Source organism: Cynocephalus volans, chromosome 11 (genome assembly GCF_027409185.1).
Source record: "Cynocephalus volans isolate mCynVol1 chromosome 11, mCynVol1.pri, whole genome shotgun sequence".
NCBI lineage: Eukaryota > Metazoa > Chordata > Mammalia > Dermoptera > Cynocephalidae > Cynocephalus > Cynocephalus volans.
In genome coordinates, this window is record NC_084470.1 from 80,984,421 (window position 1) to 81,003,358 (window position 18,938).

The following is an 18,938-nucleotide window of genomic DNA, read 5'->3' on the forward strand; positions in this document are numbered from 1 at the left end:
GATTGCCACTATTCCCCTGGAATTGCTAGTGGGTCTGAACTTATCCCTCTCTACAATAGCAAGAGGAAAAGCATTTTACTTTGAGAAGTTTTCGATGCACAAGATTATATCAAATTATCTGGAGATAAATACTTAAAACCTCTTATTCAGTTTATGAGGTCTGTACAGACTGTCTTCCCTTTTTAATAAAATACATTGCCTGTAAATATGTAAATAGTTGAACGTTTCTAAAAGATAGCTTTAATATCTTGTCTTACTGGATCACCAGTGGCTAGGAAAATTATCTGATATTTTTGGACAGTTATTTTGTCCTGGTAGAGGACTTACAGTCTCACATTAGTTTTTTGTGTATTTACTAAGAGTGTATTGTATTGAAATGATTGGTGTTCTTAGATTCTTTATTCTTACATTTAATGGAGTTTAGGAAATATTTTTTACTTTGATTTCTTTTTATCAACATGATGTACCTTAACTTTTGATAATAAAATTTGCAGAGTTTCTACCATCCATTTATGGCTAAACCGAGCTTTCTCTAGTTTGTAAGATTGTAACAGGAGAATGAAAATCTGAAGAATAGCGATTTGGATCTCTGATGTTTTAGGATGGATGAGTTGCGTAAGATAATTCTATAATTCTGAACACTTTCATTTTCACTGATAATATGGAAAGAAAGTATTAATAGAAGCATGTGAAACTTTGTTTATGGGTTAAAATCAGTGACAGCTTAGGCTGTTTGTTTTTCTTCTCAAAAAATGATGCTTCTGTTTTTAACTTTAGAGAGGTTTTAGAATTGTTAAGTCCAGGCTTTTACTGAGGAGATTGTAGGAAAATTAAAGAGCATTGGAGTGATTTTCATTCTTAGTCTGTTAAAATTACCTGTAAACATTTAATATAGGAAGTTAGGAAAGATGCCAAGCCATGGGGTACTAAATTGTTGAGGGAGGGATACTATATATGTGTATAACTTAAACAATCCCCAAATTAATTGTTTTTGACCACTTCAAAAAATTTTTTTGTTGAAAAGATTACTTCCTCCTGAAAATGGGACATTTTCTTGACAACACTTTTCTGAATATAACGTACTTCCTAATATAATGTTAAATATGTAGTATGTGCTGAATAAACAGAAGAACATGTGGTGGGTTTCAGTCATGGATTTAAACGTATTTTATTGGTTTGAGTTGTAATTATTATCCTTTTTGATGATCAAATTCTCACATTTGGCCAGTGGAAGCCTCTTCCAGTTGGACTTCCTCTGTAGTCCTTTTGACATGATCCTAGTAGTTGACAGCATCCTTGATCTCTGGTATGGGAGTATGTTCCAAACTCATTTCTTGCCCCAGACCTGGAATCAGCCATTTCTCAAGAAGCCATGCCGCCTTTTAGTGGGAAATGGTATTTAAAGACTACAACTTCTGTGCTGGAAATGCTTATTGTTACTGAGTTGGTCAATGTTTCTAGCCTCTTTAATGGTAGAGCTAGATTGAATACTGAGACTTCCAATTCAAAATCAGAACTACGGGATTTTAAAATTTCACACCTAAAATCCTGGTTCTCAAGGACACGGGATGATAGAATTAGCATATCACATACTTACTTATTGACTGCATCTAGCATTATACACCAGAAAGTCTAAGAATATTAATACTAATAATAATATTACTGGCAACAATATAATTACTAGGAACGTCAACTTTTTTTTTTTTTTTTTACATATAATCTAATTTCTAGCTCGTTTTTAAAAAAAGTATTTGTATCTACATTATCTGAGTATATTGCTATTATATAACTCCCTTTTAACAGTCATTTAGTCTTAGTTTTACAGTAGCTTTATATCTAATGTTGACCATCAGTCCTCAATGTGTGTCCGTAATCTGGTTGTCTGAAGCTCATTCTGTAGTATATTCCTGAGGCGTGGCTTAGGGGAACAGTATTTCCTGAGTTCTTGTATGTGTGTCTTGTATGTTTTCTATGCCCTTTGTTTTCTATTTTTATTTTTCTGTTTGCTATCCTTTATTAGAGGGTAACACATCCTCATGGGATTCCAGCCAAACCAGACAGTTCCCCCAAATACATCAGGAGGAAGGAGAGAGGAATGACTTAGATCCTGCCACACCTCCCTGGAAAAAGAAACCCACCGCAGACAGATAGGAACCAGAGAAAACTCGCTTCACTCTCAGTTCTCTTCCCCTTACCCACACTCGAAAAGAGAATACAAACACTGGCTATGCAGCCTCTCAGCCCCCCACCCATAGCAGTGTTTGTGGGACACCCATCTCTGCAAGCAGTGGACCCAAGGTGGCTTACTTTTGCTCTTCCTTCACTTTGGTTTGTTCCTGGCAACTCCCTGCCCTCCTCCTCCCCTTATCCTCCTGCTCAGTCACCCCCAGTCTTCCATCACCTACTTGGACCTTCTCTGTCCTCTCCAGGGCCTCCCTGCTCCAGGGCTTCTGGGAAAGCAGCTTCTCCAGTGTCTTCCTATCTCCCAGCAAAGGGTCTACAGGGCCCTCTCTGCTTGCGATGTGGGACTCACAGGGCCGCCCGACTCTTCTTGAGGTCAGGGGCTGAGCGTTGCTGTTTCATTTGCTGGGGAGTAGTGTTAGCATGATAGCAGGGCCCTGGGGACTGTTGGGCTGGGTATGATTGGGGCTGCTGGGGATGATAGTTGTGTTTTTTTGGTGTGGAAATGCTAGAGTCTGGGCCTCATGGAACTTGAGGTCTGCCCCCTTTGTCCAGGGAGTTTCTTTTATTTTTTTCCTTTTTTTTCATTTTAATTTATCAGTATACATTGTGGTTGATTTTTGTGTCCCTTTGCCAGTTCTTCCTTTTACCCCCTTCCTCTCCCTTTTCTCCCCCCATCAACATCATGTCTGTTCACTTATTTTAACAAGTTCAAGGAATTGTTGTGATTGTTGTGGCCCCCCTCATTTATTTGTTCGTATATTTATTTATTTTTATTAACTCCCACAAATAAGTGAGAGCATGCGGTGTTTTTCTGTGCCTGGCCTATTTCACTTAATATAATTTTCTCTTAAGTCCATTCATGTTGCGGCGAATGGTAGTATTTCTTTTCTTTTTTTTTTTTTTTCCTGATAGGAGAGTGTAGATATACCATATTTTCCTTATACACTCATCCAGTGATGGGCATTTAGGCAGGTTCCAACTCATGGCTATTGTAAATAGAGCTGCAAACATGGGAGTACAGGTATCCCTTTGTCATGATGATTTCCATTCCTCTGGGTATGTACCCAGCAGTAGAATAGCTGGGTCATATGGTAGATCTATCTGTAATTGTTTGAGGAAACTCCATACCATTTTCCATAAAGCCTGCACCATTTTACAGTCCTACCAGCAGTGTAAGAGGGTTCCTTTTTCTCTGCATCCTCACCAGCATTTATCATTCTTAGTCTTTTGAATATTAGCCATCCTAACTGGAGTGAGATGGTATCTCAAAGTGGTTTTGATTTGCATTTCCCGAATGCTGAATGTTGAGCATTTTTTCATGTGTTTGTTGGCCATTCATATATCTTCCTTTAAGAAATGCCTATTCAGCTCCTTTGCCCATTTTTTAATTGGGTTACTTGTTATTTTGCGGTTAAGTTGTTTGAGTTCCTTGTATATTCTGGATATTAGTGCTTTGTCACATGTATATTTTGCAAATATTTTCTCCCACTCTGTTGTCTTTTCACTCCTACCCTTTATTCTTGAAGGTCAGCTTAGCTATAAAATCATCAGTTCACATTTTCTGTCCTTGAGTATCTTAAATATGTTAATTCTACTGTTTCCTCCAATTAAAGTGTTCCTGTTAAAATCTGATGATAATCTAATTTTTGGTCTCTTAAGCTGCCTACTCTTTTTGCCTAGCTTCCGAAAAGGTATTTTTCTTTAAAGTGCAGTGTTTTTCTAGGCTGTCTTAAAAAACATTTTAAAAAACAGTGTTCAGGATTTTGGGTAAGTATACTTAAGTATATGGTATGCTCTTCCAATATTTTCAAATTTTGCATAATTAAAATTTTAGGAAAGTAATTCTTGAATTATTTCTTTTGGTTTTCTGTTTCAGGGATTCCTTGTACTCCTGTATTGCATCTTCTTTGCGTATCTTCAGTACTTGTCATTTTGTCTTGAATTCTTTTTCTTCATTTCTTTTTTAATAAACAGTGTTATTGAGGTATAATTGACACTATGTTCTTTGAAAATGTACAATTTGCTAAGTTTTAACATCTACACTCATGAAACCATCACCACAATCAGGATTATGAACATATCCATTCCTTATCCTCAGAAGTTTCCTCATGCCCTTTTGTAATCTTTCCTCCCTGTATGTGCTCCCCTCCTTCCAGACAGGTTTTTTGTCACTGTAGATTAGTTTGTGTGTTCTGTAATTGTATATAAATGGAGTGGTATAGTATGTACTTTGTCTTCTTTTATTCAACATAATTATTTTGAGTTCGATAAATGTTTTGGGTATCAACAGTTTATTCCTTTTTATTTCTGAGTAGTAATCATTGTATAGATATGCCGCAATTTTTTATACATTCACCTGTTGAGGGCATTTGGGTTATATCCAGTTTTTTCTATTATAAAGATAAAGCTGCTGTGAACTTTTGTGTACAAGTTTTTGTATGGACATAGCATTCTTTTCTTTTTTTTTTGAGACTGGCTGTGACAGGGATCTGAATCCTTGACCTTGGTTTTATAATACTGTGCTTTAACCAACTGAGCTAACCAGCCAACCCTTTTTTCTCTTGGATAAATACCTTGGAGTGAAATGGCTGGATCTTATGATAGGTGTATATTTAACTTTTTTTAAGCAGCTGCCCATCTGTTTTCCATGGTGGTTGTATCAGTTTGCATTCCCACCAGCAGTGTGGGAGTTGAGTTTAGTTTCTCCACATCTTTTCAACACTTATTATGGTCAATCTTTTTCACTTTAGCCATTCTGCTATATGCAAATTACATTTAATTTGCATTTCTGTCTGACTAATGTTGAGTATTTTTTCATGTGTTTATTTGCCATTTATGTCTTTTTTGGTAAAGTGATTATTCAGATGTTTGCCCATTTTAAAACTGGGTTGTTTGATTATTGGGTTTTGAGAGTTCTTTATATATAGCATTATATGTATTTATGTATAGTTCTTTATTTTATTTTACTTTGTAGTTCTTTATATATGGTTTCTGGATACAAGTCCTTTATCTGACATGTGATTTCCAGATGCTCAACAGGGAAAATTTTAATTTCATTTCATTTTGATTTTTAAAATTTCCTTCCTTGAATGACATCCCATTATCTGTTGTGTTCATTTTTTCTTGTGTACTTTCTACTGTAGTCTTTATTTCAGAAGTAATTTTATTTCTTTTATTTCTCATTCTTTACTTAATTCTATCACTTCATTTTCTGAGTTTTTCTAACTTTGACTTATGTTGTCTTGTATTATTTTTCTCAATGTCTTTTAGCTCATTTTGAAATAGTATGATGCAGTTTTGATCTGTGTTTTGAAAGAGTCTGGCTTGCTTCCTTATCTATAGGAATGTTATCTGCTTCTTATTTTCCTTTTTAAACAAGCTCTGGCAAGTTTTATTAAAGAAAAACTTTGTATGGTTTATTCCCCCCCCCCCCCCCCCCCCCCGCCCTGCAGCTGGCCAGTACAGGTGGTTTACTTTTTACCAGTCTGTTCTGGCATGCTTTTAATAATGTCAGAATCACCTGGATCAATGATTCTGCACTCTGGAGTATTTTCCACAGTCTGTGCCCAATTGAATATTATTGCCACAGTAGCGATGGACGCCAGTTTTGGCTAACATGGTGTAGTACTCTATTTCAGATTTTCTCAAAGCTGGGTAGTTGTTGGCAAGGATGACTAATTTTACTTTGCCTTGTCAGACCATCTTGAGAGTCTCCTTGTAGCCCAGCACATGCTTTTTGCTTTTCATAATGAGCTGGACACTAGTTGATTAACTCCAGCAACTTTTTTGTCCACGATTCTCCTGCCTTAAGTGTAAGATGGCCCCCAACCAAGAGCAGCAGATGGCCAGGGAGTGAGAAGGGAAGCTCTTTTTTCTTTACTGGGTTTGGATATTTTGCTATTGCTCATTTTTATGTGAAATTAGTTTTCCTAAACTTTTAGGAGAAGGCATGGTTCAGAGTAGCTTTTCTAACCACACAGAGCTCTCACATAGTTTTTGTGAAGTGTTTAAGAACATGGCAGCTTGCGTTCTGAAATTGCAGGCTCTGTTCTCCACTCCTATTTTTATCTGGACCTTGTCTTTCCTTCATCACTGTTGTCCCATTCTCCTCTTTGTGGGGCTTACCTCTGAATGGGAGCTCTGTTGGGTGATTTTCAGGAGCTTGTGTGAGCAAGACTGCTTCTCCCCTTTCAGGTCTCACTGCGGGTCCCTTCTACTCTCTCACTATTAGAGTGGGCAAAACCCGTCTCAGTTTCAGCTTCTGTTCTGAAATTGGTCTGCCATGATTTCCAGTGAAACATCTGTTGGCTGTTTTGTGATTCTCCTATTCCTAAGCCCTAGAGGTGTACCATGACTTCTGTCTCTTTTCTCTTGCACAGATCCTGATAATGTACAGGTAATGTGACTATCAGTTTTTCCTTACCTACTTACTGTTTGGGGTTTGAGGGACTACCTTGTCATCTAGTTTTGTTGTGAATGTTGTCCATTGGTTTTTGGTTTTGCTCTCTAGTTGTGCTGTCTGACATAGGGCTTTGGAGAGGTGAAAAACTGTAGCACCCCTGCCATCCTTTCAGAATTTCGCTTTTTAGGAAAACTTTTAAATCCCTGTTGAGTCAGTTTCCTTATTTATAACATGGGAATAATAATAGTACCTCAAACTATGGGCAGCTAATACACAGGAACTCAGTGCCGTGTTTGGTAGACAGAGTAAGTGCTCAATAAATAATAGTTATTACATTGTTGATATGCATATTTTGATCTCCGTTTTTCTCCCTGCAGTTTCAAGTTCCTTGTGTTCAGATATTTTGACGTATCAGGAAAATAATAGTTAGGTTATGTAAAAGAAGTTACCAACAGCAATGACCTGCATTATTTCTAAACAAAATCTTAAGCACTTGAGGCTGTTAGATCATTCTTTTGTGGGTTTCTTAAGGGGGGGAATTTTGTTTTGTCTAACAGTGTTTTTTGAACACTTGAACATTGTTTCTAAAATGTCCGTCACATACTGCCCTTCACGATTTTTGCCACATGCTTGTTACATCTGTGCAATTATTTAATGCTCACTCAAGGTCAGTTTACTTTTTTCTTCAGATTTTTTTAAATGGAAAAATTTTTTTTTTTTTTTTTTTTTTTTTAAAGATGACCGGTAAGGGGATCTTAACCCTTGATTTGGTGTTGTCAGCACCACGCTCAGCCAATGAGCAAACCGGCCATCCCTATATGGGATCCGAACCTGTGGCCTTGGTGTTATCAGCACCACACTCTCCCGAGTGAGCCACAGGCCAGCCCTAAATGGAAAAAATATTGCAGATAAAGGTCAAGCCATCATTTACCCCTCCCCAGAGGTATAACCACCGAGCTAATTTTTTTCCCCTAATCTTGTGGGAAATAGGATCTGAAACCATTGGCTTATTGTATTGGCTATATTTTTCTAAGTCACTTTACAGTCTGCAAATATTAAAACATGTAATTAATATGAATTATCCACGTGTCACCTAAAGTCCTCATGTACTGTCATCACAATGGTACACAGAAGAAGCACAATAGATTTTCAGTAAATATTATTTGAATGGCTGACCTGCTTCTAAATATTCCAGTAAGTGCAGTGATTAATATATGAACATGAAGAAAATAGTTTTTCTTCTTTTTTTTTTTTTTTCCCATTACATTGTGCTATAAGCCTGATGAGTCATGTATGTGACACAAAATATACTGAATGGTGCTCTAGGAGCTAGACATGCCAGCTTTGTGTTTTTTGGGGGGGGAGGGGCAGGTAATGGCTGGCCAGTATGGGATCCAAATGGTTGACATTGGTATATAGCACCGTGCTGTAACCAGCTGAGGTAGCCAGCCAGCCCTGCTTTCTGACTAGAGTTAGTTTTTCTAATCTTTGTTCTCGTGGGTGTCCAAGTGAGCTCACATTTTCCATGTTCAGTCCAGATTTTTACTAGTAGTTGGCTAGTTCCCTTATTTTATGTGAGTTAGCATGTGGTGGGGAGATAATGTCATTTCTTGGAAGGAGCATGGCTTGAATTCTGAATTTAGCTTGGCCACTTCTATGTGTGACTTTGGGTGAATTATTTGTGAGCTTGTTTCCTCATTTGAAAAACAGGGCTTATACCTTATTCTTGCTTTGATTGCTGAGGCCTTGAATAAATAAAGAATAAGGCTATAGATGAAAATTTGAGGGAGAATAAAAATTAGAACTGTCTGAAATAAATAGAATTAATTTGGCTCAAGAAACAAATCTGAGGTACTTAATCTTGTGGAAAGGGTTTGAGAGTCAGGAAAGCACAGACAGACCTGGATTTGAATATTATGTGACCAAGGTTGACTTCTCTGTGCCTTAATTTCCTGATGTGTACATTATGGGTAACAAAGTAAATGTACCTCTGGGATGTTGTGGGGATTAAGTGAGTTTAACACAATGACTGGGTCATAGTAAGTGTCCCCCAAATAGGAGCTACTGTAATTATAATTATATTCTGTATTCTATATATTATATTATAATATATTTTGTATTATAGAATATAATTATTCTCGTTTCAGTGGTTTAAGTCACTTGAATTACTATGGGCCACTCAGATACAAAATAAGAGGCTTGTTATAGATGGTCTCTGAGGTTCCTTCCAGCTTGAAAATTTTACAGGAATCTCTATATTGTAGCACAGGTTGTCTTGGGGGGGTTATTGTAGCAGTAGTGATTAAGGGTTGGGACTGGGGTATGCTGACAGTGGTTGATGTTAATAAAGTCTGGCTTTTGTCTATAACCAGAGATACCACTTTGTGCTTATTGATGAATATACGTATGGGTTCATAATACTTATGGACTATTACTGGAAGCCTATCAGAAACTTCACGTTGCCTCAAAACATCTCATTAGTAAGAAGATAAGGTATTTAAGGTACATAAATTATTGTGCTTTCCCTCTGTTTTGTGGACCATATGTCTTTTCTGATACAGAAGTTTATTATTAAGGTGAGGTGTGTGTGTGTCTACCTATCTAAATTGAGTTTTAGTATCAATAGCAAAAAACTTTTTTTTTTTTTTAATAGCAAAAAACTTTAATCAGTGACTAAAACGTAGAATATAGACAGTTGAAGAGAAGTCAGCTCTTTAATTACATGTGCCTGTGAATGCATTACACTTTGAGAAATGTATTTTAGGTTTTCATTTTTGCTAGGTCTTCAGATGTGATCAGTTTCTTGTCCTTTCTCTCTGTTTTCACCCACAGCAGTCCTGTTCGTATGTCAGGCTGCCCAGGTTTGGCATTGTTTGTAATGTATATGTATGGAATCTACCTTGTAACCACCCTGCATACTCTATCCCTATCAAATAACCTTGGGTAACTTATTACCTGAATATTAAATATTACTGAGAACTCACACTATTGACTATAAAGTGAATCATAGTTAATTTAGGTCTGAAATTAGTAATAATATAAAAATAATAGTAATGGTGCCCTATTTTTTAAAAAATAGTTTTCTTAAAAATCTGGCGTATATGTGGTAGTGCAAGTAGGCCTTTTTTTCTTTTATCACTTACCACTTTGTGAAAAATAAAAAGCTTTGTTGATAGGCTCTGTGGTTGAGTGAAGAGCCATTTGGAGCTGTTATGTGTCGGGGTATGTCTCTTGCCTCTGTGCTTATAATCTCTTTTATCACTTAGCCCTTTGTGAAAAATAAAAAACATTATTGAGAGGTTCTGTGGTTGAGTGTGAAGAACCATTTGGGGCTGTATGTGTTAGGGTATTTCTCTTGCCTCTGTGCTTAATAATGGCTTTGATCCTAGCTTAGAACACAGCCCTGGTTAGAACTCTATTTGCATTATCTATTTAAATGACCATGAATGGAACAAGTTACCTAAGCCTTCTCTTCCTCATCTGGAAATGTGGGTGATAACACTTACTTCATGAGGTTTTTGTGAAATACAGGTTTTTCAAAAAATTTTAGATTTCTTAGTTTGTTTATACAAGTGATAAGAAAAATAAAAATTAGTAGTAAAAGTCCCATCTGTTTAATACCAATTTAGGCACTTTAAAGTTTTGCACCTTAATGAAATGAAGTCTTAAGAACAAAAATGTATTGAGTGGTTACAGTGGTTTCTGTCCAGGCCCAGTGCTTCTCTAAGTTTCATCAAGCTTCTTTATACTCATGACTGAGTGAGCCATTTGTTTTGTTTGCCAAAACCTTGCTTCAGCTACTTTTTTTTCTTCTTTCCTACAACCAGATCTGACCTAGGCTCTTTTAGACATGCAGTCTATTTCTGTTCCCATCTCCCTCCGATTTGCCTAGGCTCCCTGTAGGGGCTGTGGCTGTTAAGTATTTTTTGACCTTTTTGTTATTTTATTCTAATGCTCTCTATTGTTTTATGTCATGTGCCTCAGCATTCCTACCTAGCCTTTGATTTTAAAATGGTAAACCTGAAATTGTGATTTCTCTTTGTCTTTAATGGACTTTGATTTTCACACAGGAACTTCTGCTTTGGGTTATTGTTTCTTTTTCTTCCTAAAAGGCAAATATTAATGAACAAGCTTGTGCAGTTGGTGAGTGATGGAATTGGGGTTTATGCTCAGGATTATGACTTCAGAACCTCTCATAAACTCATACTTTACATATTCTTTGTTCCTTGTTCAGTTGTCTTTTCACATCTATTATTTTTACTGCAGCAGTCTCAGAATCCTTTGAAAACCACCATTAAAATTTGTAGGTGTGCTTTTGGTAGGAATATGTTGTCACTGTTATTTTTGTAATTTCTGAGGCTTTCAAGTTACTTTCCTAAGCCTGACATCATGTAACTGTTCAGCTCTCCTTTCCTCATGGCACACCATAATATGACCTAAATACTGAAGCTGTGTAGTTGGAAGGGGGGTTGTGGCAAGTATGGGGAGGTTGGATATAGTGTATTGTGACTGAAGAAAAATTAGGAGATATTTGGTGGAAGGGTCAGTAAGATAAGTGACTCATGTACCCTTAACATTTGTAATTTTGACTTTTCCAGTGACCTCAAAGGCTAAAAACTTTTAGTAATTGTAATTTTTGCAGAGGCATAAATTTGAAGTATACAGGTGATGTGATGCAATTGATGTATGTATTTTAGTTTGAAGAAGTGTGTGAGCCTAGCTTTCTCTTTAATATATGCATCTTGCATTTGTTATTTTCAGTCAACTAAAAGTCTTATCCTCACAACAATATTGGGAGGTAGGTGGTAATATTCCCATTTACAGGTGATGAAACTGAAGAAACGATATACTATATAGAAGTATTTGAAATTTGAGGGATGTGAGGCGACTTAAAAGTGCATTTGCAATTTTTGCACTTTCTCTGGGAGGGAGAGAAAGGTAGCGGAGGGTAAGGTAGCTTTCTGTCAACTAACAGCAAAGTATTTCTATTTAAAATTGTGCATTATAAAGGGAACTTTCTTGGAGATTGTTTAATTCTGGTCTTATTTTAGGAATATTGTTGTCCATCGTGACTTCTAGGGTGACTTTTCGGCTGGTGGCCATTTTTTGTCTCAAAGTGGTTCTTTAACTCAAGATCGGTCCACTTTTTCTAGAACCGTTTGCACACTAGAGTGTTCCTGCAAGGAGTGATCTTGAATGTGGGTGGAATGTGGCTGTTTTTTTTTCCCCCCAGTGAGTACTGTTGGTGAATTTGGGATATTCCTTCTCACAGGGTCATTGCAAGACAAGTTGTCTTTCTTTTCCTCCTGTACAGATATTGATATCTGTCTAGTCATGCCCTACTTCATATTATAGGGATGAAACCTTTCTTGTTAATATTTTCTGTCGTTTTTGGTTTTCCTATCCTAGTTACTCTAGGATATGGCTGAAATTAATGCTACAGCCAGGATGTGGCCACTTTACAAAATTATTTTCTGACAAAGTATTAGGTGGGTAGAGGGATAGGTAATAAATTTTTAAAATTAGTTTAAAAACTTTTAGTCTTTCATAATTTTAAGGATCTTAAATATAGTATGGAGACTATCATATACATCCTTTTTCTATTTATATTTCCATTTTGGTTAAGGAGGAATTTGAGAATAACAGCATTTGAGTGTAATGGATCACATGAATCAAGTAATTATTATTGTACCCATAATGTGAAAAAAAAATCATGTACAAAGACTACTGGAATGAATACTGCTTTAAATTCTTCTTTCTCATTTAAAAAGTTTCTTATTATAAAAATGCAGACCAAAAAAAAAAAAAAAAAAAAAAAACAACTATTAACAGAATTTCCTGCGCATATGTAAGTGTATATATGTTAACCTTTTTTTTTTTTTTTTTTAACTCATGGCATCAGACTTCTGCAGTTTGCCTTTTGTTATTTGCTATATTTAGATATTTTTTATCAAAACACCAAATTTCCCTCCTTTTTATGGGCTGCATATTATTTCATTGTTTTGGGTGTTCCTCAATTTATTTAAACTGTCCTCTTTAATGGTCCTTTGGACTATTTACAGTTACCAACAATTCAAACAATGTTTAAATGAGCATTCTTTCTTTGGCACAGATACAAGAATGGGATTTATGGGTTGAAGATTATGTACATTACTATCTTTGACAGATATTGCCAGCTGGCCTTCCAAACAAAACTTTTCAATATATGCTTCTACCAGCAGTGTGTGAAAATTATCTCTATACTCATGTCATCACTGAGCATTATTAGACTTCTGTATCTGAAAATCTGGTAGGTGAAAAATGCTCTATTTAATTTGTTTTATTTTATTTTGTGCCAGTATTTTTTCATTTGTTTATTGTCATTGGTAATTTTCATATTCTCCATTTATTACATTTATTAAGCCATGATTTGTTCCTTTTTCAGGTTTTTTTCTGCTAGGTTTTTTTATTGTCTACATTCTTTATTTCATTGGAGATTTCAAAGTAGTAATTTTCTAAATCTGTCATTACTTTATAATTTATTAGTTGGAATTCTTAAAAGAACTTTCATCTGCTATTTGGTTACCATGAAGTTCAATTTGAACAGTGTTTTATTCCTCCTGTCTAACTGAAATTCTGTATCCTTTGACCAGCATCTCCCCAACTGCTAGGTTTTTATTGATAAAAATAATAAAATAGTCTGATAAAGTTACTTCTGAATAAATTATACTTTTATTGTGTTAGGAGTAATTTGAGATGAAGGTGGTCTCCAGCAGCATGTTGTTTAAAAAGGATGATCATGGCTATATAACAAAGGATAGTCTTTGTAAAAATTGGTGGATTGAAATATTTCTCACAGATATCTTTTTTTCAGTTACATTCCGAAGACAAGTCATCGTATATATCAGGAAAATAGCCCTCAAATACAAAATATGATCAATGTATTTAATTTTGTTTGTTTTTATGACTATATTTGAAATTTTGTCCTTGTAAATTTTTTTAGCTAAATGTAGTCATGGCCTGTTTATTTGTAAATAGGCCAAAGTAAGCCAGTTAGGATGTAGGGAAAAAAATCTGTATTCTGCTGGTAGGTTGACAATACTGAGAGCACTCTGAGATCTCAGAAATTCATAAAGTCCTACTCTCAAACAGAAGGAATGAAAACACTACGCACAAAATTAACATTTTAAGATTGCTCTGTATTATCATAAATACATATTTTTATTTCAATGGAAGTAAAATATTTAATTTGACCTATTGTATCTACTTAAGCTAATAAAACTTTGGAAGTAAAATTAAAGATGTGTGAGATTTTCGAGATGTGGCATTTTTCTTCAGATTTTTATTTAATTCTAAAATGTTCTTGTTTATTTTTCTTTTCAATACTTTATAGCAGTGGTTCTCTAACAGGGGTGACAATGGAGACATTTTTAGTTGTTACAGTTCAGGGGGTTGCTGCTGGCTTCTAGTGGGTAGAGGCTAGGGATGCTGCTAAACATGTTACACTGCACAGGACAGCCCCCAACAACAAAGGGTTGTCTGGCCCAAAGTGTCAGTAGTGCCACGGTTGAGAGACCCTGCTTTATAGAAAAAGCATACCTTAAGCTTTAAAAAGTGTCTTATACTTTTGTTTAGGAACCTTTGAAATTAAAACAATGGTGAGTGTGATAAGGCCATTAAGGTCTTAAGTCTTCCAGTTTTACCTTTCAGAATTCTGTTTGAGAAATTAAGAAAAGTCTAATTTTGAAAAATAAATACTGCTTGTCTCAAAAGTTCATAGTTTATTAATTATATGTGTTCTCTTTTTTGATTTTCAGTGAAGATGAAAGTCCCAGATGCTTTATCGTTTATCTAATTAAATATAATTTCAGTTAGCCTTATTGGGCCTTTTTTATGTAGGGGAGAGAGAGCCTTTAAATTCTTCACTTTATTGATGGATTAGTACCTTTGTGTCTTTGTTAACCACATATACCTAACCTGTAATTTCCCATGAACTCCGCCCATTGGTAGCCTGGGAGCTGTGTGTATCTTACAGATCAAGTCACAGACCACCACACAATTGGCTGATACACCAGTGGGTCTTTAGTGACAGCAGTGTTGACCACTTCTCCCACCTCTTGTCAGGACCCAAAGGAGATAGGTGCCCTAACCACTGGAGATCCTTCTGCATGCTGTCCTTGAAAGGGAATGGCTAAATACATTGAGTGTGGAAAGGGTGAAAGAAAGAGATTGGTTATTTCTGTCATCTTTGGCATCTGTAAGTGCATGTTAAAGTGAGGACTCTGATGAGAGGTATGCGTCTAGTTTCATTCTCTTGCGTATTGATATCCAGTTATCCCAGCACTATTTGCTGAAGACACAGTCTCTTCCCCAGTGTATAGTCTTGGTGCCTTTGTCAAAGATCAGATGACTGTAGGTGTGTGGGTTGATTTCTGGATTCTCTATTCTATTCCATTGATCAGTGTGTCTGTTTTTATGCCAGTACCTTGCTGTTTTGGTTATCATAGCTTTGTAGTATATTTTAAAGTCAGGTAGTGTTATTCCTCTAGCTTTATTTTTTTTTTGCTCAGAATTGCTTTGGCTATGCGTGGTCTTTTGTTATTCCATATAAATGTCTGGATAGTTTTTTCCATTTCTGAGAAAAATGTCATTGGAATTTTGATGGGGATTGCATTGAATTTGTACATCACTTTGGGTACTATGGACATTTTCACAATGTTGATTCTTCCAATCCAAGAGCATGGGATATCTTTCCATCTTCTTGTATCCTCTTTAATTTCTCTCAGCAGTGGTTTGTAGTTCTCATTATAGAGATTTTTCACATCTGTGGTTAACTCAATTCCTAAGTATTTTATTTTTTAGGTGGCTATTGTAAGTGGGCACGCTTTCTTGATTTCTCTTTCTGCATGTTCACTGTTGGAGAATAGAAATGCTACTGATTTTGGTGTGTTGATTTTGTATCCTGCTAGTTTGCTGAAATCATTTATCAACTCCAAGAGTTTTTTTTGTTGAGGCTTTTGGCTGATTGATATATAGGATCATGTCATCTGCAAAGAGGGACAGTTTGACTTCATCTTTTCCAATCTGGATGCCCTTTATTTCCTTCTCTTTGATTGCTCTGGCTAGTATTTCCAGCACTATGTTGAATAGGAGTGGTGAGAGTGGGCATCCTTGTCTAGTTCCTGTTCTTAAAGGAAAAGCTTTCAGCTTTTCCCCATTCAGGATGATATTGGCAGTGGGTTTGTCATATATGGCTTTAATTATTTTGAGATACTTTCCATCTATACCTAACTTATAGAGGGTCTTTGTCATGAATGAAAGTTGAATTTTATCAAATGCTTTTTCAGCATCTATAGAGATGAGCATATGGTCTTTGTGTTTGATTTTATTGATATGGTGGAGCACATTTATTGATTTGCTTATGTTGAACCAACCTTGCATCCCTGGGATGAATCAACTCAAAATGGATTAAAGAATTAAATATACACCCTGAAACAATAAAACTTCTTAAAGAAAACATAGGAGAAACAATTCAGGAAGTAGGACTGGACCACAGACTTCATGAATATGACCCCAAAAGCATGGGAAACCAAAGGAAAAATAAACAAATGGGATTATATCAAACTAAAAAGCTTCTGCACAGCAAAAGAAACAATTAACAGAGTTAAAAGACCACCGACAGAGTGGGAGAAAATATTTGCAAAATGTACATCTGCCAAAGGATTAATATCCAGAATATACAAGGAACTCAAACAACTTTACAAGAAAAAAACAAGTAACCCAATTAAAAAATGGGCAGAAGAGCTAAATAGGCATTTCTCAAAGGAAGATATATGAATGGCCAACAGACATGAAAAAATTCTCAACATCACTCAGCATTCAGGAAATGCAAATCAAAACCACACTGAGATACCATCCAGTATTTACAAATATTTTGGTATACATCCAGTATACCAAATATCCAAAAGACTGTGAATGATAAATGCTGGTGAGGTTGCAGAGAAAAAGGAACTCTCATCCATTGTTGGTGGGACTGCAAAATGGTGCAGCCTCTATGGAAAATGGTATGGAGGTTCCTCAAACAATTGCAGATAGATCTACCATATGACCCAGCTATCCCATTGCTGGGAATATACCCAGAGGAGTGGAAATCATCAAGTCGAAGGTACACCTGTTCTCCAGTGTTCATTGCAGCATTCTACAATAGCTGAGAGTTGGAACCAGCCCAAATGTCCATCATCAGATGAATGGATACGGAAAATGTGGTATATCTACACAATGGAATACTACTCTGCTATAAAAAAAGAATGAAATACTGCCATTTGCAATGACATGGATGAACCTAGAGAGAATTATATTAAGTGAAACAAGTCAGGCACAGAAAGAGAAATATCACATGTTCTCACTTATTTGTGGGAGCTAAAAATAAATACACAAACAACTGGGGGGGGAGGGAAGAAGACACAACAATTACAATTCCTTGAAGTTGATACGACAAGCAAACAGAAAGGATATTGTTGAAAGGGAGTGAGGAGAGAGAGGAGAGAGGGAGGTTTCAATAATGGGCCACAATAATCAACCACATTGTATATTGACAAAGTAAAATAAAATTAAAAAATAAAGTGAGGACTCTGTTAAAAATGCATTTCACAAACAGCTTGACAAGATAATGGCAGAAGTTGGAAGTACAAAGTGGAGAAGTCTACTGAATTTTTATCAGCTTACTTTAATGGAACTATTAACAGCACTGTGTTATGTATGGTGCAGATGGTAAACTGGATGGGGCACCAGGTGTACAGATGTAGATTAGGACAATTCTGGGCAAACTAGGACATATGGTCACTTTCCCTTGTTTCCTTTGATGTCTCCCTTGTGTACAGCATTGCTAGTTAATATTCTTTCTAATACTTTTATCCTATTAGTGAGGCAAATAATGTCTGAATCTTTAAAATTCTTTCTTGATCTCTGGGCACTTTTTACTTTTTAACTTTTCCAGTGTTGTCTTTTGCCCCCATTCATGACTTTTCCAAATTAGTTTCAGTGCATTGGTTATGCAGTGCTCTAATTTGCTTGTGTTAAATGCTAGTAGCACTTTGTTGTCCATTACCTCAGATGTTCTTCCTCATGGGATAACTTCAGCTTGTCTTTTAAGACTGTTCAGATGGCACCATTCAAATATATACTCATCTACCAAAAAATTTTCTTGGGTCTCTTTTTCTCTATAGAAACTACTATATTTCTGAAATGCATTGATTGCATTTTCTGTCATAGCTGTTTGCTTACACATTTGTTTCTACTTGTGATTCTGTAAGCTTTGAGGGGGGGCTGAACTTGCCTTGCTCAGAATCTGGTACAAAGTAGGAGCTGGGTTAATATATAAACAGAAGAAAAACAAAATATTGTCTTCATCCACAAAGGAATGATTCTTTCTAACTTTAGAAAATAATGGAAAATATTATTGGTATCTGAATCTTGAGTGCTGGGGTGTGTGTGTGAATTTTCTGAGGCAGGTAATCTTTCTCCCAATTTTCATATGTCCAGATTCTGTCTATTCTTTAATTGTCAACTTAGCTGTTGTCTAAACTGTTCCAGATTTTCAAAGAAGGTGGTAACTTTGCAGTCTAAACTCATTTTCTACTCTGTATCTTATGGATATTTTATTAGAAACATTATTTCTCCTGCCATCTAGGCTCCTTAGAGGGTATGATTTGATTGTTCAGTCATTCTATCCTTCTGTATCATGTGTCACTGTTCCCCCAAATAGCAGACTTGCTGTCTTATTTGGGGTGCTATAACAAAATGCCATAGATTGGGTGGTTTAAACAGCAGAAATATATTTTCTTAGAGTTCTGGAGGCTGGATGTCCAAGATAAAGTTACCAGCATGGTTGGGTTCTGGCGAGACTAAGCTATCTTGGGGTCTCTTCTTATATAGGCCTTAATCCCATCGTGAGGGCCCCATGCTCACGATGTCATCTAACCCTAATTACCTCCAAAAGTCCCCATCTTCAACTACTATCTCAGGTGTTAGGCTTTTACCTGAATTTGGGGGGGACACCGACATTTAGTCTATAATACTTGCCGAAGATTTGTGCAGGTAGTGCATCTCTTCATGTTTACTGATTGAATTCAGGTATGGGTTACTTTATGCCAATGTGTTCTTAAAATTTCTGTTAATTTGAGTTTTGTGAATTGAACATTTTAAGTGTACTCCTATAGCTCTATTTTAAAAAGTGGGAAGGAGAAGAGGCTGGGGTTTATTAAATACATATTATGTGACAGGTACTTTTAACATAAATTATGAAACAAACACTGGTGTGAATTTTCTGAAAGGGGAAGTTCCTTTTGTTATGTACTATTCACCGTTTAGTATT

General features: G+C 36.1%; 1 protein-coding gene and 1 pseudogene across 3 annotated transcripts in view; one reads left to right on the plus strand and one right to left on the minus strand.

Moving 5' to 3' along the window:
* Positions 1-18,938, plus strand: part of PPP4R2 (protein phosphatase 4 regulatory subunit 2) — a 57,830-nt gene that overhangs the window by 2,535 nt on the left and 36,357 nt on the right. The gene's annotated exons all lie outside the window — the stretch shown is intronic.
* LOC134390859 (large ribosomal subunit protein eL30-like) lies at positions 5,655-18,628 on the minus strand (annotated as a pseudogene).